This window comes from Lithobates pipiens, unplaced genomic scaffold, assembly GCF_037356315.1.
Source record: "Lithobates pipiens isolate NorthernLeopardFrog02 unplaced genomic scaffold, aLitPip1_a1.2 Scaffold_8, whole genome shotgun sequence".
In the NCBI taxonomy this organism is placed as follows: domain Eukaryota; kingdom Metazoa; phylum Chordata; class Amphibia; order Anura; family Ranidae; genus Lithobates; species Lithobates pipiens.
Genome location: NW_027507903.1, coordinates 405199727 through 405224764, shown reverse-complemented (window position 1 = coordinate 405224764; position 25038 = coordinate 405199727). Strand labels below are relative to the sequence as shown.

Genomic DNA, 25038 nt, shown 5'->3' with positions numbered 1-25038 from the left:
TTGCATGGAAGATAAGGGTTTTCTGTAAACAGCTGTGTGTAGCAAGTAAAATTTAAAGCAGAGAGCACCTGCAATCACTTACATGCAATCCAATATTCAGAAACTACCTGTAGATGATCGACCATGGATATAGACAATCCAAGGTCAATCATTTGCAGGTATTCGCTGCATGCTCAAATTCATGCAAACAGCTGCAAATGGAGTCCGTCCCCCATGGAAAACTGTAGTCAGCCCAATATGCATGAGGTCTAAAGGTTTATAGGCACTGGAGGTTGCAGTAGGACTGGCTGAAGCGTAATTTGGGAATTTTTTTAGTCTGACAATTTTTTTAAAAATAATTAAAGGAATTGTAAACAAACATGTCAATGGTTTTGCCCAGAGCAGCCCAGATCCTCCTCCTCTGGTGCCCAACCAACGTACTTGGCTGCTCCCACTCACCAAGTGCTCCCAGAAGAAGCCACTTCCTCTGGGGGGCATTCAAGTGGGCCAATGGCTCCCACTGCTCTCAGCCAGGCCTGTGAGAGCAGGGAGATGGGAGAAGAGCTGCTTCAGACATGCACAGCACTGGATCCAGATCAGGTTCAGGTGAGTATTTAGGGGGGCTGGGGGTATGCTACCATTAAAAGGTCTTTTACCTTATTGCAGAGGATAAGAAAAAAAAAAAAACTTTACGTTTACAACCAGTTTTATTTAAACTACATTACATGTTTCATTTGAGAAAACTGTATAATTACAACTAAAGCGGCTCTGGTTCTGGATGGACATCATATGACAGCTTACCAGAATGACCACTCTTGTGCGCCCACGGGGGCATGCAGCATGACGATCTCTGCAAAGAGCTGTGGCCAGGGCTCTTTAACCATGTGATCGGCTGTGTCCAATCGCTGCCGATTACATGTAAACACGGAGATGGCGGTAATCCATGCTCCTCACCTCATACTGAGTGTGAGGAGAGGAGAGCTAATCAGAGGACATCAGAGGACATCTATGTATGTAATCAGGGCACTGATCATCAGTGCCCTGATTACAATTAGGTGCCCACCAGTTCCAGCAATCAGTACCCACAAGTGACGCCAGTCAGTGCCGGCTGACAGTGCTGCCCATCAATGTCATCTATCAATGCCCATCAGTGCTGCCTATCCATGCCGCCTATCTGTGGCCACCAGTGCCACCTATCTGTGGCCACCAGTGCCACCTATCTGTACCCATTAGTGCCCATCAGTGTAACCCATCAGTGCCGCCTATCAGTGCTCATCAGTTCCACACATCGGGGCCATCTATAAGTGTCCATAAGCACAGCATATTCGTGCCTCCTCATCAGTGCCACCTAATCAGTGCCCATAAGTGCCACCTCATCAGTGCCCGTCAGTGCAGCCTATAAGTGCCCATCAGTGTCGCCTCATCAGCGCCCATGAGTGAAGGAGAAAAATTACTTATTTACAAAATTTACTGACAGAAACTAAGAAAAACTCTTTTTTTTTCAAAAGTGTCTGTCTTTTTGTAGGAAAAAATAAAACAAATCCAGAAGTTATTAAATACCACCAAAAGAAAGCTCTATTTGTGTGAAGAAAATTCACATGGTTACAGTGTAGCATGACCGCACAATTGACATTCAAAATGTGACAACGCTGAAAGCTGAAAAATGGCCTGGGCAGGAAGGGGGTGTAAGTGCCCTGTATTGAGGTGATTAAAGAAGATATTTAAAAAAAAAATAAAAAAATTAAAGGTGAGAAATTACAAATAATGTAGCTGCTGATTTTTCAAAAAAGGACCTGGGCCAGTTCTTCACTGGTCTTCAGATCCCTTGCACCGGTATGTTTACAAAGGGAATCCAGCTATGATTTCTTATGGCTTCAGAGCCAGCTTTCCATTGCCCAAGCGTGAGCCATTCTGTGCTTTTTGAATGGACCCACATCTTCCTGGGACCTGTGACATATCCCAGAAGGTTGCAGACGAGGGGAAGAACTTTGACAGTCAGATAATCTAGACGATCAGAGTGGAAGTTGGAGCGGGTACCTGCTGAAACTAGGTACCCTCTCCCCCCCCCAAAAAAAAAAAAACCTTCAAAGGTGGGAGAAGAGAGGGGAGGCAGAAATTTCCTTTCTATGGTAAAGTTACACTTTTAGGAGATCTTCCCTACATATGCTTACAGAATTTGGGATTTAGTCTTTAATTCCTCTTATAAATGCGTAATATAAAAGAGGAACTGATCTCTGAAAGTAGTGCCAAAAAGACAGTCACCAGTTTTGCTCATGGACTTGCTGCAGTTAATTTTTTCCACATTACTCACATACCATGCCTATATCTTCTGTTTAGAGGTGGCCATCACGGTAGAGGCAGGGCTTTTCCCTCTTCGTGTCAGAGCCTCCAGCAAGAATATAAAAAGCAAATGAGTACTATTTTACATTGTATGACATGGCCACATACAGAGATCATTGCTGAATGTTCTAACTGATTGCACAATTACGTTAAGTGTGCACGGTGCTGTCCTAGTTTGCTGTGTCTCTTGAGTATCCAAATAATCATGCTTTTGTGCTTTTTGTTTCAAAAAGATGCAATAAGAAATGTATGTGTCAACATGAAATAAAAAAAATATGCTAATATGACCAGTTTACAAAGCAATAAACATGAACAGATCTAAAAAAAAAAAACCACACACCATTCTTTCAGAAAACAAAGGGTAGTAGTTATTTAACAATTAAATCTTTATTCCAAGTGTCCAAATGTGTAATTTTTTTGGTGGCTGCTGCCTAGTGAGCAAAGATACCACGTGTGATTCACCAAGGCTTTTTAAAAGTGAAGCTTTTATGAAATTTATTAATGATAGTTAATAACTCATCTTGAGCTACTAAGGTGTGCAAAACAACCAGCTTTAATAATAAAAAAAAAATGATTGAGGAGGAGAAATGGACAAATGTGAAAACAGAAAGAAAACAGTCTGTGCATATTTTAAATGTAAAATATTAGCCACATTTCCGTATTTTGCTTTAATCATTTTAATATATTTCTACTTTTTTAAATGTATCTGTTTTTTTTTGTACAGCCTTAAGACTTGGGAAAATGGGGTTCTGGGGGAAGGTGTCAGTACTAAAAGAGCATTCTGAAGACTGTAACTGTACTAGCCAAAGTACAGTATAGCTAAAGTAAAAAAAACTTTTTTTTGTTTTAGATAATGGTTAAAACCCCTCAACAGTTTATATTTCACTGCAAGTGATTGCTGTTTTCCTCTCCTACTTGCCATTAGGACAATTGCTCCCACTGAAAATCTACACTCTATTAACCACTTTCAGACCGGATCATTTTGCTTAAGACCAGACCACTTTTTGAGATTCGGCACTGCGTCGCTTTAACTGACAATTGCGCAGTCGTGCGACGTGGCTCCCAAACAAAATTGACGTCCTTTTTTTCCCACAAATAGAGTTTTCTTTTGGTGGTATCTGATCCCCCCTGCGTTTTTTATTTTTTGCGCTATAAACAAAAAAAGCAACAATTTTGAAAAAAACGCATCTTTTTTTAACTTTTTGCTATAATAAATATCCCCCAAAAATATATAAAAAAATATTTTTTCCTCAGTTTAGGCCGATACGTATTCTTCTACATATTTTTGGGAAAAAAAACGCAATAAGCGATTGATTGGTTTGCACAAAATTTATAGCATTTACAAAATAGGGGATAGTTTTATGGCATTTTTATTAATATTTTTTTTTTTACTAGTAATTGCGGGGATCAGCGATTTTTATTTTGACTGCGACATTATGGCAGACACAACGGACATTTTTGACACATTTTTGGGACCATTGGCATTTATACAGCAATCAGTGCTATACAAATGCACTGATTCCTGTGTAAATTACACTGGCAGTGAAGGGGTTAACCAGGGGTGGCAGTGTAGGGGTTAAGTGTGTCCTAGGGGCGTGTTACTAATTGTGGGGGGCTGGGCTGTGTGTTAGTGAACACTGATCTCTGCTGCAATCACAGGGAGCAGAGATCAGTGTCACTTGTTGCTAGGCAGAACGGGGAGATGCTGTTTACATCGGCATCTCTCCATTCAGCTTCGTCGTTAGACGATCGCGGGTATCCCTGCGGCGATCGAGTCCATGGGACCCGCAACCGGACTCACGGGGTCCTGACGGTGCGCGAGTGGCAGGGCGGGAATTTCATCTGGACGTACCTGTACGCCAGTTTGTCTGCCTGTGCCATTCTGCCAACGTACATCGTTCGGGAACTGGTTAATGTTCTGACTTAACTCTGGAGATAATGGTCGCAAGATCAAATGCAGATGGTGAATCTTCCAGGTAAACAGGCCCTGACAAAAAAAAAAAAAACAACTGACAGAGGGCCTAACCATTCTGTACTTTATTTTTAAATGGAAAGAAGCAAGAGCTTACAATTTACCCAAAAACTATCTGTAACTAGTAGAATTAAAAAAAAAAAAAAAAATCAGAGATTGAATCCTAATGGCATATAAAGGATGATTTCAAGCAGTATACAACATTAGATTGGTTATAACAAACTGTTTCCTCTCCCCCTGTAATTTATTCTGAATATGTATAGGTTTTTGAAGATTGTAATAGCTCTTTGCAAATGCTTATTGCATGGTGATATTTTAGTGACCTAGAAATCTCAGAGAGATGAATGTTATTGAGGGAAGGTGTAGCTCAATGGTAAATACAACAACATTTACAGAGTTGTAGGAGAAGCCATTTCTGTTCCCTGTGATGGATTGCTAACCCTCCAGGGGACATTACCTCCCTGTGATTTGAAAGTTAAAGGATGACCCCAGCGAGGAAAACATGCTTGAATATGAATTTTATGCTGCACGTGTTTGGTATTTTTTTGTAATATGAGATTTGAATGTAGAATGTACTGAATGTTTAACCCTTTTTTAATGAGCAAAGGCAATTGATTCCTAGTTGCTCAGACCAAATTTGGCAGTATCAGCTTGCACTGGTAAACTTGACAAAGCTATATAGCTAATTTACATACTTAATTATTTTTTATATTTTGCACATATACAGGTTTTGTTTGGTACACATATATTATTATCCTTGATATTATTATATACTTTATAAAGCTATATTCCAGGTATGGTTATTTTTACATTGTTACATTGGTCCAACTTGGACTAATGTAACTATGCATGTACCATACCTGGCTGAGCTACGTGGAAGCTAGAAACACTCTAGTAGGCACTGAATGCAAAGCATTTCCATATTGAAAGAGGTTGAAAGGTGGTGTCCTGGTCTTCACCTCTGAATGGTGCCTGTGCCAAGGGAGGGACCTTCCTGTGTTATTTAAGCAGCAGAGCAGCTGCTTGATATGGCACATGCATAGTTAACAGCTTCAGCCCCGGAAGATTTTACCCCCTTCTTGACCAGAGCACTTTTTGCGATTCTGCACTGCATCACTTTAACTGACAATTGCGAGGTTGTGCTATGTGGCTCCCAAACAAATCTGACGTCCTTTTAGTGGTATTTGATCACTCCTGTGGTTTTTATTTTTTGCGCTATAAACAAAAAAAATATATTTTTTACATTTTGCTATAATAAATATCCCCCAAAAATATATATATTTTTTTCCTCAGTTTAGGTGGATACGTATTCTTCTACATATTTTTGGTAAAAAAATTGCAATAAGCGTTTATTGATTGGTTTGCGCAAAAGTTACAGCGTCTACAAAATAGGGGATAGTTTTATGGTATTTTTATTAATATATATTTTTTTACTAGTAATGGCAGCGATCTGCGATTTTTATCATGACTGCAACATTATGGCGGACACATCGGACATTTTTGACACATTTCTGGGACCATCTCATTTATACAGTAATCAGTGCTATACAAATGCACTGATTCCTGTGTAAATGGCACTGGCAGTGAAGAGGTTAACCACTTGGGGGCAGGGTAAGGGTCAAGTGTGTCCTGAGGCATGTTTCTAACTGTGGGGGGCGTGGCTACATGTGACACGTCACTGATCTCTGCTCCCAATCATCGGGAGCAGAGATCAGTGACACTGTCACTAGGCAGAATGGGAACATGCTTGTTTACATTAGCATCTCCTCATTCTTCCTCCCCATGAGACGGGTATCCCCACGGCCCAACTCACGGAGGTCCCAGCCGGTGCGCACACGATGACACAGCAGGACATTTAAAGGGACATACCTGTACGCCCATTTGCCTGTCCGTGCCATTCTGCCGACGTACATTGGCGTGTGCCGGTTGGGAACTGGTTAAATTGGCACAGCCAGCTGGATTGATGTAACAATGTATTTTGTTTTTCAGGATTGCTATTTATTTTCTGTTATATTGTAATCGTATCTGACATGCATAAGTAATGTATTAAGTATTGGGTATCAGGACACAGCAGCTGTATTTTAGAATTTTACCCTAGCACAGGTTTTACACAATTTTCTTGCAAATACAGAATTAAACAGAGGCATGCTGCCACCTATCAATGGAATATGCAGACATATTTTTTTCAATGAAGCCTTCAGCCCACATTGGAACACAATTTCCTAGCTTATATAATGATGAAATGATTGATAACAACTCTAGTTTCTGACCAGCAATGGGAAGGAGAGATGGTCAGAACTAAAAGTTGTGCAAAGTCTCAGTTTTGGTTCTCAAAAGATTTTTTTAGCATTAACTTAGCATTAACTTTTTCCAACATTTTTTTTTTTTAGATATTTTACAATTTCTTTTCTATTGTGGGAATAGGCTATAACATGACCAAACATTTGCCACGGCAGAGGCACACCTCCTATATCTCCTAGCTTACACAGCCCTGTATAAAGATTTCTTACACAGAGATGGTTACAAAGTGAGCAGCCATTGATGATCCCCCATATGAAAAAGAATACTCTGCAAACACAGTGTCATAAAAGCACCCAGTGGCAGCTGGTACTCAGTTTTCTTGGGGGGGGGGGGGTGGCGTCCCAAAAGGAAAACACTGGGTGGGCTTGAGTCACAGTGCTTTGTGCCCAAAATGACAATTTTTGAAAATGTGCTTTGAAAAAAAAAAATTAATCCGTGTGTCCTTCACCCTGCATGTAGATTAGGGGCCAGGCGCATGGATAAGGGGGGCAATGCCCCTGCACAAGCAGCCACCACTGAAAGCATCTATTCATTAAAAAGGCATTAGCCCTAAATTAAAGTATTTGTAATATATCTATATACAAAATTTAAGTGTTATGCGATCGATACGATCAGAAATTCTGTCAGAAAAACTCGGATGGTTTTTCCGACGGAATTCCGCTCAAGCTTGCCTTGAATACACATGGTCACACAAAACTTCTCTGAACTTTCGCCAAGAACGTGGTGACTTACAACACTACGACAAGCTGAGAAAATTAAGTTCAATGCTTCCGAGCATGCATCAAATTGTTTCCAAGCAAAATGCATTTTCAGATAGGAACATTTTCCAACCGAAAAATAGAGAACCTGCTCTCAACATTTTGCTGGCTGGAATTCTGCCAGCAAAGTCAGATGGAGCATACACACGGTCAAAATTTCTGACCAAAAGCTCACATCCGACTTTTGCTGGCAGAATTTCTGATCATGTGTATGGGGCATAAGAGGTACAATTTGCAAGGGAAGAATGGTATTTTTTCTCATTCTTGAGTATACACAATCTATAATTTTTTCATAAAAAAAATAACACTTTCTGTTTTTGGGGGGGCAACCGTCCTGCAGTTGTGTTCCAGTGTTGTCACATTTTTACATGGGCTTCTGATGGAAACTGTGTTTCAACACATTATTCAGGTGCTGTCCACTATTTTCACAATAAGGAGACCGGCCCTGAGAATTGCTATGCAGCAATCAACGGAGTGCAAAGATATAGACAGAAATGGCTGCAAGGTTACTGTAGTAGATCAGCAGTACTGCCATGCTCCTTGCTTGAATTAGGGCTGGAATGGCTAGCAATATAGTTTGCCTGCTGTTATGATGAGCGCTCTGAAGGCTAGTACCAACTTGAACACTGGGGCACACGCATGCTGTAGGGGCATGGGAGTAATTATCCCGGGAGAACTGGATGGGCCCATTTCCTCCTGATTAAATGGATCTACCTTGTCTGGCCATGATCTGGGAAGACAGAGAGTCCACGGTGTCTGCACCTCCTGGGGGTGGTCGCCCTGGGGGTGCTCTTAGTAACACTTGAGTGTGGGACCCCCACAGTGTAAACCGGCACATAGTCACAGTCACTAAAACTTTTTCTGCACTGCACCTTTTACAGCTGGGCCTTTTGGCTAAGTCCAGGAACATGCACGGCCACTTATTTATTAAAATGTATTTTCTCCACATGTTTGTTGATGTAGTATTTGATGGTCGGCTTTGGCTGACCTAGAAGAACGCGGGATGCCAGACCTTCTGGCTAGGCAGACCAGTGGAGCAGCCCGTCAGGAGCCTTGCGCCCCGGTACTGGCAGTACTGCCATGCAAAAAAGGATGACAACAAGTATTTTATTTAACAAAAAAAAGGCAACTATTTATGCAACACAATGTTTAAATGCTTCAGTGTGGGTTTACAAATACTGTATGGGGGAGTTGCAGAATTTAATTATTGTTGTTGGAGTCACACACTGACGCTGATGGACAACATACATATGAATACAATGTTAACCCATAATTTGATTATGAAAATGTTCAGTTTATGTTATTGGTCACCACAGTCACCATTATCAAATTTTCAATCTGTTGCCCTAATGGGAGTTGATAAGGTCAGATTTTATTATTAGTCAGGCCACGCATACTGTTTGAAATTCCAGCAGCATATTCTCTGTCTGCAAATACCTTTTTACCTTTATAAATATATCTAGAATATACTCAATATCAGTCAAGCAACAGAAAAACATAATCTTACAATTAAACAGATTATTTCACCAAAATATGCAGCAAACTATGCATTATATTATGTATGAAAATGAATTGACCATACCACATATACTTAAACAGTTGAACATGTATCCCAGTGGGTTATTATGATCACTTCAGGATGTATCTTTTTGCATATGGTTTTAATATATGCAATTATTTAATTACAATTAAATGGACACTTGCAATAAATGTACCCATCAGAGGATATCTGGGGCGACAAAACCATCATTAGGAGTACTCTCTAACTGCTGTTTTTTATACAGATGTCATAGTTTAGAAACACTGCATTACACAAAAATGCATTCTAACTATGAGTTCTAAAACCCATTTATCCGTACTCAGTTGTAAGTAGCAGTCTTGGCCATTGATTTAATACCAGTGTATCAAATAGCAGTTGAATTAAACAATAGATTTGTTTTCAGTTCTATTCTCTGCCACTAAGCTTATTAAACACTGTATAAGTTAGCATCTAACATGACAAGACACTTCATAAATTACTATATCACACTTTTTTAGTTAAAGCTCTCATTGCAACATATAAATGTAACTTACCTGTTAAGTTAAATCTAGGTCAAGCTACATTGAGGATTTACTCTAATAACAATTTACTCGAAAACATAGAGAATTTCAATAAGAACTTCTATTTTTTACATGCCATCCAATGCCAAATCTCAGATACAGTAAATGCCTTAATGCAAATAAATAAAAAGTTGCTGCCTTCAAATTGAAATAACCAAAAAATATTCAACACATAAGGAGGTGCTTAAAACGTAGCTACCAGTTACTCCAGTGCTGTGCTGTTCAAGACCTCTCCACCAGTAGCTGTCATTTTCAGCCAAGTGGTGTCTGGGTACCGATTTTCAGACATTTTTTAATTGATTGGGCTGATGTAATGTACCTCTTGAGTTCAGTCAGCTTGGCATTGCCAAAAACTTTAATGCAGAAGAGACAAAGTGGGTTATTTACTAAAGGTAACTCCTCTTTGCACTGCAAGTGCAATTAAAAGTACACTGAAAGTGCACTTTGAAGATGCAGTCGCTCTAAGTCTAAGGGGATTATCATCCAATCATATGCAAGCTAAAATACAGTTTTTTTTTATTTTACTTGCATGTCCCCCTCCAGTCTACAGCGACTTTACTTCCAAGTGTACTTTCAGTGCACTTTCAAGTGCACTTGCAGTGCAAAGTGGATTTTCCTTTAGTAAATAACGCCTAAAGTATGTCTTCTGCATAAAAAATTCTGACTGTTCCCCAAATATTTTTTTTTTTACTTACATTTCCACTTGAAATCAATAAAAATTTGCAAAATTCATTTGCTTTAACATGAAATAAATAAGGTTATATATAGGTTATATAAGGTTATTATATAGGTCAACTAATGAATTCATGCACATATATATGAATGTAAATTCCATATATTAAATAAAATTTGCATCCATCGACAACGGTGCAGGAAAAGAATTATCCAATAGCAACGACCCTTTGAAAAAAGAAAGGAAGGCAGCACTGAACAAAAAGAACTATAAAAACACCCTATAAATATTTCTTTACAGTGAAAAAATGTGACTATAGATAGGACCTAGAAATAAGCCCCAAAATGCAATGAATCTGAAATACAAATCAATAAAGTGCAAAAGTGTTCATAATAGATAATAATCTGTATACATAATGTGAATGTGAAGACAACAGTCCATCATTGTAGTGCTCCAAAAATATCAGATTTTTTTTTAAATAAATATATATATATATATATATATATATATATATATATATATATATATATATATATATATATTATTCATAAAATGTGAAAAATAATAGTCCATCAATGCAAAAAATATATAATGATGACACTCTGTGATATCTTGTATGCCAATCAAATGTGATAATTTGTTTACGATCAATATACTGATAGTAAACAAATTCTATATAATTGTAATTCCTAGGTGTATCCACCCACGCGCTCCTCTTTCTGTGGGGGCTTCCCTTTTTTCTGTGACCACTTGTAGGCCTCATGGGTCTTGGGCCTGCAGAGTTGTGGACAACTCTGCAGCTGACTCCAGGATTATCTCTGGGGAAACTTGATGGTTTTAAAGAAAGTCTCTAGTTTGAGCATACTTATTTGATGGAAAGGGTAAATATCTGCTAAGGTTTCATATTATTATATACCCATTTAGAATTTTAATGATGATCAAATTTTTGTAAAATACTAAATTTGTCCATGTGCTGTATTAACAGAAATGTAAGAACCCCCTGAAGAAGATCATAATTTCCTAGGTTGAAATGCATTGGAAATGCATCAAGTGGTGTTTCAAGTCAATAATATGGGAATTCATTTTTTTGATAACTTCATCACAGTATAGATAATCATATTAATCAATATTGTATTTTTTCCTCTATATTTGTTTCACTCTATACTGTACCAGAGCCCATATTTTAATTAATTCTTGTATTTCAATTATGTTCAATCATTCTGGCTAATAAATCAACATTTTTTTATGAAGATTTTGTGTCTCTCAGCTGCTGCTAAAAAACCTTCAAAATAAATTTTCTTTCAAATTTTTGTATCGGGGTGTGCATCCTCTCAGACCCTAATACATGTGTCCTCCCATGCTAATGTTGGTTGTGTCATCCCTCTCACCCCAATTAAATGTATCATATTTATTTTAACACTTAACACTAATAATGGGTAGCTCGTAGTTCCCCAATTCATTCCTGCCTGAGCCTGCAGTGCATTCCTGCCTCTGTAGAGGCCCTGATTTTACCAGTACAATACTTATGCTGTCTATGTAGACAGATAATATAACTGTTGTGATTGCATACATTTGTAAATCTGTAGTTATATCATAATCTTGATATTTTTCTACACAAATGTATTTTAGTTCTATATGTTGTGCATATAATGGTTGGTGGTAGTGGCACAAATTAATTAGCCTAGGGGAGAAAAGAAATTGTAAAATTCTGGCACTGGTTCCAGGGCCTTCTCTGGCTAATGGCTATTCCCTGGTTAGTGGGTCAATGACTGGGAAAAATCCATGTAAATGTAAGGTTTTTGAAAATTGTATGTTTATTTGATGCAAACACATAAACAAGAAATCTAAAAGTATTCTACCTTTAGTGTATTTTATTTTTAGATGAAGTAAAGTAAAAAAAATATTAACAAACAAATAAAAAAACAGAAGCCTTTCATTAGCATTCTGTTCTTCTAGAATTCCCATGCAAATGTCATGTTAAATAAATTCAAATTTACATCAGGCTTTTTAAAAAAAAAATGTAATTTTTTTTTAGCATTAAAACACTTTGAAATAAATAGCCCATTAAAGTAATTGTGATGCGCTCTAAGATTCTATAAGGAAAATAATAGTAAGTCATGTACTGACCTTATATTCTAAATCTCCATTCTTCTGAAGAAGATAAATGATCCATCTTTTGTGTTAGGTAGAAGTGCGGTAATGGGTCATAAAATATGAATTTCTTATTGTGCATACATTACTATGCCATAAGCTGCTATACATTACTCCTTACATTAAGAGTGAACACAAGAAAATATCTACTTAATAATCACAGGTACAGATTTATGTTTAAATGTATGAGACGCATGAAAGAACTCAAGCATGCATAATATCCAACTACAGCAGTCAAACATTCATTTTATATCAACTATTAGGAATGTGCAAAATGCATTAGGAAATTATTTTTTATGCAATATACAATGCACAGATTATTGCACCTATTATCTCCTAACAGTACTATATTTTTGTTGCCAGAAGTCAGGTCATAGCATAAAATCTACAAATGCATTGCCATATGGACTAATAATATGTCCCATTAAAGCAGAACTCCATCAGACATTGCTGGGTGGAGGGGAGGGAGACCAGCCAACATCCATTGGCTGATCTCCCCTAGCTAGAATGAACACGGAACGATGTGTAAAACATCACTTCCATTTTTTACTGTCCCACAAGGGCCGGTCTGCAGTCCATTAGCTATAAAGAAAGGCTAGTGAGACATCAGGGGTCTTTTGGACATCCTTAAAGAGAATCTGTCATAAAAAATATATTTAATCACATCGGATTTATTGATTGTCCCCTACATGATATAAATACAATTTTAGTAAGAAAATAAAGTTAAAAACCAAATATATATATATACAAATATATACAGTGTCCAATCTCATCAAACAAAAAATGATTTCAATTCCATAGTCTCTTACCGTGATTAATTACACAAGTAAATATGCCTATATAGCAATGACTACAATTAAATAAGTGAACAAATTCAAACAATTAACGTGCAAAAGATGCAAATGTGCAAAAGACGAGCAAAAAAAAAGTTGATAGATGTGCAGTCTCTTCAGTGATTTCAATGAAAAATGTCTATTTATAATTCCGTGTCTGCATGTACCAACAACTCCTTGTGATTCTCACTCTCTGCTTTAAAACCACTTAGTGCTCAATGATGCCGCTGCTGTATATCCTCAAATCATGACATTCTCACCAAAAACATGTATAAAGGAAAGGATCACCAATAGTGCATCTATCATAAAGCCAAGCTAACCACTTTAGCCCTGGAAGGATTTGCCCCCTTCCCGACCAAAGCACTTTTTGCGATTTGGCACTGCGTAGTTTTAATTGACAATTGCGCGATTATGTGACCTTGTACTCAAACAAAATTGACGTCCTTTTTTCTTTTGGTGGTATTTGATCGCCTCTGCGGTTTTTATTTTTTGCGCTATAAACAAAAAAAGAGCGAAAATTTCGAAAAAAAAGCATTTCTTTTTACTTTTTGCTATAATAAATATCCCCCCCCAAAAAAATAAATAAATTATATATATATATATATATATATATATATATATATATATAATAAAAATTTCCTGACTTTAGGCCGATACGTATTCTTCTACATATTTTTGGTAAAAAAAAAAAATGTAGTAAGCGTATATTGATTGGTTTGCGCAAAATTTATAGCATCTACAAAATAGGGGATCATTTTATGGCATTTTTATTATTATTATTATTTTTTTATTAATAATGGTAGTGATCTGCGATTTTTATCATGACTGCGACATTATGGTGGACACATTGGACACTTTTGACATTATTTTGAGACCATTGTCATTTATACAGCGATCAGTGCTATAAAAATCCACTGATTACTGCATAAATGACAAATGGCAGTGAAGGGGTTAACCACAAGGGGGCGATGAAGGGGTTAAGTATGTCCTAGGGAGTGATTCTAACTATGGGAGGGTGGGCTTCAACACACATCACAGCGATCACTGCTCTCGATGACAGAAAGCAGTGATCTCTGTCATGTCACAAGGCAGAACAGGGAAATGCTTTGTTTACAAAGGCGGTCATGGAGAACGTGGCCAATGTGTGCGCCCGCAGTGCCACTTCTTAAAGGGGACGTATCTGTATGCCCTTTTGCCCACCCGTTCCATTCTGCCAATGTATATCATCGTGCAGCGGTTGGGAAGTGGTTACATTTATATAAAAATAGCTGCTCACATTTTTCAGGTGCTTAACCACTTTACCCCCGGACCATTTTGCTGGCCAAAGACCAGACCACTTTTTGCGATTCGGCACTGCGTCGTTTTAACTGACAATTGCGCAGTCATGCGACGTGGCTCCCAAACAAAATTGACGTCCTTTTTTTCCGACAAATAGAGCTTTCTTTTGGTGGTATTTGATCACCCCTGCATTTTTTATTTTTTGCGCTATAAACAAAAATAGAGCGATAATTTTGAAAATAACGCATTATTTTTTACATTTGTTATAATAAATATCCCGCCAAAAATATATAAAAAAAACATTTTTTTCCCTCAGTTTAGGCCGATACGTATTCTTCTACATATTTTTGGTAAAAAAATTACAATAAGCAATTATTGATTGGTTTGCGCAAAAGTTATAGTGTTTACAAAATGGCATTTTTATAAAAAAATTTTTTTTTTTACTAGTAATGGCGGCGATCAGCGATTTTTAATGTGACTGCGACATTATGGCAGACACATCGGACATTTTTTACACATTTTTGGGACCACTGTCATTTATACAGCAATCAATGCTATATAAATGCAGTGATTCTTGTGTAAATGTCCCTGGCAATGAAGGGGTTAACCAGTGGGTGGCAGTGTAGGGGTTAAGTGTTCCTAGGGATGTGTTACTAACTGTTGGGGGCTGGGCTTTCATTTAGTGAACACTGATCTCTGCTCCAATCACATGGAGCAGAGATCAGCGTCACTAGTTGCTAGGCAGAATGGGGAGATGATGTTTACAACGGCATCTCTCCGTTCAGCCGCCCCGTGAGACCCAAGGTAGGCAACTGTTTAATAAGGGTAAGGCTAGACAAGCAGATCTTGTATATGACTACAATAAAACTTAGTGATCAATATTCTATGGTGTTACATTTAATAATGAAACCAGGTCAATGTAATACATTTTATTGTATCCATCTTTCCAGCTATGTTTTCTTTCAATGTAATTTCTTGTTTCACTTTTCACGTGTTGCTTTGATAAGTCTTCATTATAACTTCACCTTCAATGTAGTAGCTATTCAGAGAAACACAACGTGATGAGCAGAGAGAGCTGGTCTGGATTTAAATTATTCATTTATAAGACAAACATGCATAATATGTCTGCCTACAGAAAATCCAAAATTTGGGTAAACAACAACAACAAAATTTTAGTTGTGAAAAACAATCACCTTACACAATTTCAGTTGTGAAAAACAATCACGCTGTGCAGTCTCAACATTAACGACTTGTGTATGACTTTTAGCTAATTTTAAATCTTGCACTGGTATTGTATTCTGCAAGCATCTATTGAGAAAATATACAATTTTGATTTTGAAGTTGATAAACAGAGTAAGTGAAATATATGCACAATTACAAGCCAACAGAAACCGTCAAAATATGATTTTAATGACAGACTGCACAATAGAGACATGGAGAAAGCCAAATCAGTTGTGAGTCACAAAGACATGTTTTTCTTTTCCAGGCCAGTGAAGTAAATGTTATAGATAAAGGATGTTCTTAGGATCCCTTTTGTTGTTTTTATATGTGACGCTATGTAAAATGTAATATTTTCCTGCTAGGTTACCCTGGCAGACCGGAATCTTTTTATAATTAATGCAAACTCAACCAAACCCTTTAACCACTTGGCGACCGCCGAGCAAGCAAAAGGGCGTACCTGTACATCCCTTTGAATTTGCGGCCTAGCGGGCAGGCCCGCGTCACCTCATCCCAGTGGTTTGCAGGTCCCGTGTACTCAATGTTAGCCGGCTCACGATTGTGGCGAGGGGAGGTAGAATGGGGAGATGCCTATGTAAACAAGGCATTTCCCTGTTCTGCCTAGTGACATATCAGGTATCTACTGCTCCCTGTCATCCGAGAGCAGTGATCTTTGTCAGGTCTTAGGTATTCCATTCCTCCTACAGTTATAAAACATTCAGGAAACACACTTAACCCCTTGATCGCCCCTTACTGTTTAACCCCTTCCCTGCCAGTGACATTTACACAGTAATCAGTGCATTTTTATAGCACTGATCGCTGTATAATTGTCAATGGTCACAAAATAGTGCCAAAGTGTCTGATCTGTCCACCGTAATGTCACATTCCTGATAAAAATCACAGAACACCGCCATTACTAGTAAAAAAAATTAAATAAAAAAAAATGGCAGAACAGGGAAATGCCTATCCCCTATTTTGTAGACATTATAACTTTTGCGCAAACCAATCAATATACACTTATTGCAATTTTTTTTCCCCAAAAATATGTATACGAATACACATCGGCCTAAACTGTGGAAGAATATTTTTTGGGGATATTTATTATAGTAAAAAATATTGCTTTTTTCAAAATTGTCACACTTTTTTTGTTTATAGGGCAAAAAAAAAAAAAACTGCAGAGGTGATCAAATACCACCAAAAGAAATCTCTATTTGTGGGAAAAAAAGGACGTCAATTTTGTTTCGGTACAACATCGTACAACTGTGTAATTGTCAGTTAAATCGATGCAGTGCCGAATTGGAAAAAAATGCTCTGGTCAGGGAGCGAGCAAATCCTTCCGGGGCTGATGTGGTTAAAATAAATGTAGGGAATTAGTGAACCAAAAAAAATTTACACCTGTATTTTTGGTCCCCTTATGTTTGGATCTTTGCTAATGTGTGTGTCTTGCAGGAATTTCTATTCCTCACTGAGATCAAGGGAGGTCTGCAGACATCACTTCACTTTATAAGAGCTAGGTTTTAGACAGCTATGTTAGCCACACATAGGGTTTACTATCAACAGGTAATAATAAAGAACAGCATATAATTTTTGCCTCAATACAGTAAGGGTACAGTGACTGTTATGTCAAAAGAGTCGCCATCTGAGTGGGGACAACAAGGAAGGCGGCACATCTAGTGTCACCATATCTATTGTTAAAGAGCCAAATCACATATAAGAAAAAATAACAGTCACTGTACCCTTACTGTATCGAGGCAAAAATTATACGCTGTTCTTTATTATTACCTGTTGATAGTAAACCCTTCTTTTATTTTTTTTTACCTTGTTCTGTATTTATTGAATTTGTGATATGTGCAATTAATTTTTTATGAACACCTTGTATATGGTCTCTTGTAAATATGGAGGCGTGTACGGGCTCTCTCAGATGTATAAAACCCGGTCCCTGGTCTATTCCTGGCACCTCCTGGTGTGTGGGAGTCCTTGTCCCGGCGGCTGTTATGGTCCGGGAACGGAGGGAGGTGTCCGCCCACTTCCAATATTGTGTGGTGGCTGGATGCTCCTCCTCCTGTTCTACTAATGCGATACGGGGCGGGTTTACTCCCTCCCTTTTCTTTCACTGCAGTGCACTTGCGTGTTATGTCCTGCTGGACGCGCATGCGCTACTGGCCGAACGGACCATGTGAGCGAGTGTCTATCATAGGCGCGCGGCCATGTTTTTGGTATCCGTCCGGCACGGGCGCATGCGCGGGACGGACATTAACCCACGCTCTGTCCGGACCATTGACCCCGCCGACGTCATACGCCGGCGACACGGCGTGATGATTTGCGGCGGGGTTGGGGGGTTTAAAAGGGCGTTCGATATGCCAATTCACAGCAGCGGCGGGACCCGTGGAGGTAGCGAACAGATAACACAGGGGTAAGTGCAGACTTTATTTTACTGGACGCTATGCAGAAACCTCTCTATTCCTCAATATATGGCTCTGAATATGCTTATCTTATTGTCAGCAATTGAGGCCATATAGAATATCTAATCAATCAAGATGGACCCTGCACAGTACCTGGCCTCTAGATAGTCCTCGGCATACCATGCTCTAGCTAAGCCAGCCTTTCTGGCACCCCCGGGATCCCTAAATTCCTTCTATTCTTTTTCTAAAAAGAGGAAACTATATACATATGCTTCTTTGTTACTACTTTGATTCAGCATCCACCTTCACTTCCTAAAGGGCTCGTTGGTCTTTTTTTCTCGACTTTTAGATCATTATTGCTCTTTAATCTATTCATAATTTATATACACATTTTTCCTCTTTATGTCACGGCAATTTCTCTAGCTGTGGAATGAGGATATATTATTCTATAGTTCTTTCACAATTTCTGGACTAAATTCCAGCCTTATTTACTTTGGGCACACATCTTCTTCTGGTGGTCTCCTGTTTCCTTCTTTAGTAATTTATCTTATTAGTAATTTTTATTACACATTTTTACACACTTAGCCAATCTCTATGACATTTGAACTCGCTGTCGGTGCTGTGTTATACTCCTCCCCCAGTCACCGGGAAGGACCCTTTTTCCCTTCTACACCATTGAGCTTGACCGGGAGCTGAGACCAGGCATGTACTGGCCATTGGGACTACAGGGAGTTTCCCGGTGGGCTGATGGCTCAGTGGGCCGGTTTCAGTGACAAAGCAATCAACTTCACGCAGTGATGTGAGAAAGATGATAAAAATACAGAGGAGAATAAGTGAAATAATAAAAGAGGTTAGTGAGGACTCCTTATGTTATGCTACTTATGTTTTTTTTCACAATTATGTATTGTTTAATATACTGTTTTTGTGCTTGTTTGCAAAATTAAAGTGGGCTGGTCTGGATGAAGTCCAGGGCCAAATTTTTGTCCCAGTCCAGCCCTGGCTGAGACAGGGTTGGAGAGAGAGGTAGGAACGCGCCTCCATGTCTAAATATTGTGATGACATTGTCTCCCATGTCTCAACAAATTGCTTATATTTGTCAAATTGTAAATATTGTAGTTATTGATATTAAGGACTTATTATATCAAACTTGTATATTTCCAGACCTAGGTGATATCCTGATGAAGCTATCAAGCGAAACTAGTTGAATAATTACCTTATTCGTCTCGACCAACTGTATTTTGAGATTTTTTTATCTATTTATTTTTATATGTTTATTTTTTAATACATTGTTTTTTATATGACTTATTGATTTGATATTAATTTCCTATGTACAAAAATACTCTATGTGCCCCGTAATAGTCCCTATGCTCACCTTCCTTTGCTGATGTCTCCATTGGGAGATAGGAGATATCCACACTCCCCATAAACCGTTTGGTGCTGATATAACATCTTGAGCTCCGAAAGATTTTATCACCTTCATAACCAGGCCATTTTTTGCTATTTGGCACTGCGCAATTTTAACTGGTAATTGAGCGGTCTTACAACACTGTGCCCAAACAAAATGTATATATATATATATTTTTTCCACACAAATCAAGCTTTTTGGTGGTACTGTATTTCATTTTTTGCTATATAAATGAATTTTTCCTTTTACTCTCTACTATAAAACATCCAATAAAGAATAAAAAAAAATCAAATTGCTTCATAAATGTTGGCCAAAATGTATTCTGCTACAGTTGTGTGAAAAAGTATTTGCCTTCTTCCTGATTTTTTAGTTTTTTTGCATATTTCTCACACTTAAATGATTCCGATCATCAAACACAATTTAATATTACACAAAGATAAACCAAGTAAATCCAAGATGCAGTTTTAAATTATTATTTAATTTATTAAGGGAAAAAACATTGTTCAAACTTGCCTGGCCCTATGTGAAAAAAATAAATAAAAATCAAGAACAGATTAGAAACAAAGTAATGTATATGCATTGGTCTAAGAAGGGTTTCAAAGCCATTTCTAAGGCTTTGGAACTCCAGTAAACCACAGGAGAACCTTTATCCACAAATGGAGATAACTTGGAACTGTGGGGAACCTTCCCAGGAGTGTCTGGCCTTCAAAAATGACTCCAAGTGCATGAAGATGACTCACCCAGGAGGTCATAAAAGAACCCAGAACAACATTTAAAGAACTGCAGGCCTCAGGTAATATCTGTGTTCTTTATTCAACAATAAGAAAGAGACTGGGCAAAAATGGTATCCATGGGAGAGTTCCAAGGCCAAAGCTACTGCTGACCAAAAAGAACACAACGGCTCATCTCACATTTTCAAAAAAAACATGATTAGCCCCAAGACTTTTATGCAAATATTCTGTGGACTGATGAGACAAAAATTTTACTTTTTGGAAGGTGTGCATCCCATTACATCTGGCATACAACTAATACAGGATTTCATAACAAGAACATCATATCAACAGTCAGACATGATGGTGGTAGCATGATGGTTTGGGGCTGCTTTGCAGCTTCAGGACCTGGACGATTTACCAAAATTGATGGATCCATTAATTCTGAGCTCTACCAGAATATCTTAAAGGAGAATGTCCGGCCATCAGTTCATAACCTCAAGCTCAAATGCACTTGGGTTGTGCAGCAGGACAATGATCCGAAACACAACAGCAAGCCCACCTCCAAATGGTTCAAACAAAGCAAAATTTAGGTTTTGGCGTGGCCTAGTCAAAACCCAGACTTAAATCCAATTGAGATGCTGTATCATGACCTTACCATTCATGCTGGAAAACCCTTCAGTGTGGCTGAATTAAAAGAATTCTGCAAAGAAGAATGGGCCAAAATTGCTCCACAGTAATGTGAAAGACTCATTGCCAGTTATGGGAAATGGTTAATTGTAGTTGTTCCCGCCAAGGGTGGAATAACCAGTTATTAGGTTTATGGGTAATTACTTTTTCACATAAAGCCAGGCAGATTTGGCAGCTTTTTTGCCTTAATAAATGAAACTATCATTTAAAAACTGCATTTTGTATTTACTTGGGTTATCTTTGTGTGATCTGAGACATTTAAGTGTGACAAATATGCAAAAACAAAACAAAATCAGAAAGGAGGCAAATACTTTTTCACACAACTGTATATGTTTTTGCTAAAAAAAAATCCCGATAAGTGTATATTGAGTGGTTTGTGTGAAAGTTCTAGCGCCTATAGTATATATATATATTGGAATTTTTATTTTTTACACTACTAATGGCGGTGATCAGTGACTTATAATGGGACTGCGATAGTGTGGCAGGAAATTTGACACTAACTGATACTGGGGGGAAACCTGTCAATTGCCACAATCATCATTGAAATCAATACAGTGCTTTGCAGGGATGAGAAACTGACAGATTGCTCCCTCTGTACAGAGCTTTGTGTTGTTTATCCCAGCAGATCCCAGCTGTGAATCATTGTGACTGGGACTCACTGACAGGCTCCCCTTGTGTTCAATGATAGCAGGTGCTGGGCACATGCACGTGCCCTAAACCTGAAAGTAGGTAGCAACGTATGAGTATGTTGTTTTGCCTACACTGATCGGGCAGTCGGTAAGTGGATAATCCGTATGCAAGAGACACATTTTACTAACCATCCAAGATATATTGATAAGACCTACAGACAAAGCTTTCTGTTCAGACAAAGACTCTCTGCTGTGTTCCTGTTGAAGACTTGCCTGGCTGACGTCCCTTCTGGTTCCTGAGAGTGTCTGCTGCCTCTGACTATGCTGATCTCTGGCTCCCCAATTTCCTGAGTTGTTCTGACTACCTGATTTTGCTGCTGAACCCTGGCTATGTTTTGACTATGTTTACCAGTTGCACCATTTTTACCATTGTATTAAATGGTGTGATTTTCACTGCATTTTCTTTCTCCATCTGTTTCATGGTTCCTGACACCATACCTGTCACATGTCTTCCATTTTGAGGTGCAGTTTTTCTTAAACAGGTACCCAGGGTTGGAAGATCTGCTAAAGCAGGCCAGACAAGTCTGTAGCCATTTTAGGTGGTCATACACAGCCAGTGCTGAAATTTAATGGGAATGTTGCAGGAGCAGCAGCAGCATATGCAGTAGAGGGTCGTTAACAAGTGAGTATGGCACAACAACAGGCTCAGGCCCGCTCAGCTTTATTTCCCCACACCAATGGCTTCTGATAAAGGATGCATGCATTGCACTGTCACTATTTGAGGAGGCCACAAGGATGGTGAGGCGTGACATTGCATGAATCAGTGACCCAATCCCTGCTGTGTTTCTTCTGGAGAAAACTCTGCATGACATTATGGACAAGGCACTCGTGGCAGAGCAGGACTTCCTTTCCTCTCAAGGCCTGCTTCATGCAGACACCATTGTTGCAATGCCACAGAACACACAAGAGGAGGAGGATTCTGGCAGTTTTGGAGGCATTGTAGCAGAGGAAGACATAAGTCAAACTATAAGCCCCTGTACACGCGGTCGGAGATTTCCACAACCAAATCCGTCGGATTCTGCCCGTCGGATTTTGTCCGTCGGATCTTGTCCGAAACTGTTGCATACACACGGTCGGACAAAGTTGGCGAAAAATCAGATCTTTCAGAATGTGATGACGTAATTTCGTTACGATGGGACTACATTCAGGCTAGTAGCCAATAGCTTTGATGTAGGAATTTGATCTGAGCATGCGTGGCACTTGGTCCGATCAAAATGCTCTACACATGATCGGATTAGGTCCGACCGGCCCAGTTGGTCGGGAAATATTTCCAACATGTTGGAAAATTGGGTCCGATGGAGATTCGGACGGAATCAGTCCGATGCATACCACACACAGTCGTATTATCCAACGACACGGTCCGATAGGACACATTCCGACGGATTCTCCGACCGTGTGTACAAGGCTTAAGAGTTGGTTTTCCATCCCCAGAACCCTTGGGAGTAGTACATAGCTGGTAGGAGGCACTATCAGATACTGTAATGCTCAGTGACCTTGAAGATTCTGCTACTCATGCCTCTCTAAACTTACAGAGAATGAGCCCCCTCATTTTTTAAAGCCTGCAAAAGGACCCGAGAATTTGTGGCATCAAGGAGGATCACTATTCATTGGCATTCCTCCTTGACCACTGTCACAAGGGGAAAGTCTTGGGACTCATCCCATACTCACTAAGGGAGCAGAGGATGAAATATCTTGAGGACACCTTAAAGAGGAGTTTATGTAATGCCTTTCCAGACTCTGCTAGGTTAAATTCTCATGGAAAAGCTAGTGTTGAGGTTTCTGTTGGTCAAGAGAGGAGCAGTGGAAAAGGGGGCCACCTCAGTGATGCATGCCCTTGTTCTTGTTATATGTGTCTTAAAAGGTATGTAGGTGTCCTATCCCATCACTCATATCCTCATCAAACACCTACACTTTTATAAAAATAGATATATATGCATAGTGGGCATTGGAATTGACTCTGACCATTAATTGTTAATTCTGAATTTAATCAGCATCTCTTAAACTCATGATATGATGATATCTCTGGGAATTCACTGCAGGTGCAGACCTCCCACCCACAATACGCCCCCAGAGGGTGCCCCCCAGTTGTGAGTCCTTGTAAGCCTTGGTATCCCTCTTTGGAATGGGTGTGGTCAGGGGACACATAGGATCATCTGATCAATTTTAAAGGCATTCTGGCTAGGAGATCTCCTCACTTACACATTTTTATTGGTAACTATACCATATGCTTTCCTAAAGAAACTAGATAATTTCTCAAACAGCAAATCTGTCCCTGAGAAATACCGTGACCATGTAGGTTGAAACGTGTCAGGAGTTTGTATGACAGACTTTCTAATATGTGATGCTGTATATAATCTTGTGTTTGCATTCTTTGTAAATTGTGAATGGGGGTTATTTACTAAAGGAAAATCCACTTTGCACTGCAAGAGCACTTGGAAGTAAAGTCGCAGTAGATCTGAGGGGGACATGCAAGGGAAATAAAAATACAGCATTTTAGCTTGCACATGATTGGATGATAAAATCAGCAGAGCTTCCCCTCATTTCAGATATACCCCTCAGATTCAGAGCGACTGCACTTCCAAGTGCACTTGCAGTGCAAAGTGGATTTGCCTTTCGTAAATAACCCCCATAGTGTGAGGGATATTGGTGCTGCACACCCCAAATAAATACAATATGTGAAAGGTTCCCCAGGGGCTGTTTTTTTAGCAGTTAAGTTAATCACTTAAGGCGGCTTAGGTCTACCCAACTTGTGGTATTATTTTCTCACAATTGGCAAGGTTTTCATATTGGCAACGTCTTCCCATCCCATTCTCACACATTACAGTCATTCTTTTTCTTAACATGAATTCACATCCCTCTCTCATCCTTGTTGAATTTGTGGTCAAATAAGCAAATTACATGCTCTCTTCAACATTTTTCTAAAATTTGTTTTGGTTTTATTTTATTTTTTTCATTCTGTATTTCTAAGTTCAAACTCTCGCATATGGAGCACAAATTGAAGAGAACATAACCTCCTATGTACAGAAATTAATCATATTTAAAATACCAAACCAAATCAGAGCAGATGCAATACAAAATTCAATTTGTTTCTCTTTCTACATCAGTATTACATGAAAAATGCAAGTTTAAACCAAAGAGTATACTAAAAATAGTATAATAGCAATATGAGGTACCATAAGTATTAGAATATATCTATTTGCAAGATGTGGAATCTAGTTTTAGTTGTTATGATGGATCTGGACATTCAGAAGAAGAAAGAAGAATTTACAGAATGAGAATAGGAGATAAAAAAGGGGCAGAAAGGGGGACTTAGCAAATAAGGAATGGTGAATAAAATGACAATAAACTGTAAAGAGAATAAACTGACAGTTTCCACTATTTCTGTTTCCCTGCATACACAAGGGCAGGTCCAGACTCTATGTGCACCAAATTGGAGAAATAAGGAGACAACACAGCAGAGATGTTCCATCTGGCAGCTTGGGTGCATGGGCTGTGTTGACCCTGTGAGCACAGCCTGGCACACCCCTTTCCTCCTGAGC

At 38.8% G+C, this 25038-nt stretch overlaps 1 protein-coding gene across 1 annotated transcript in view; it reads right to left on the bottom strand.

The window, feature by feature from the left end:
* Positions 1 to 25038, bottom strand: part of GABRB2 (gamma-aminobutyric acid type A receptor subunit beta2) — a 595464-nt gene that overhangs the window by 158576 nt on the left and 411850 nt on the right. The gene's annotated exons all lie outside the window — the stretch shown is intronic.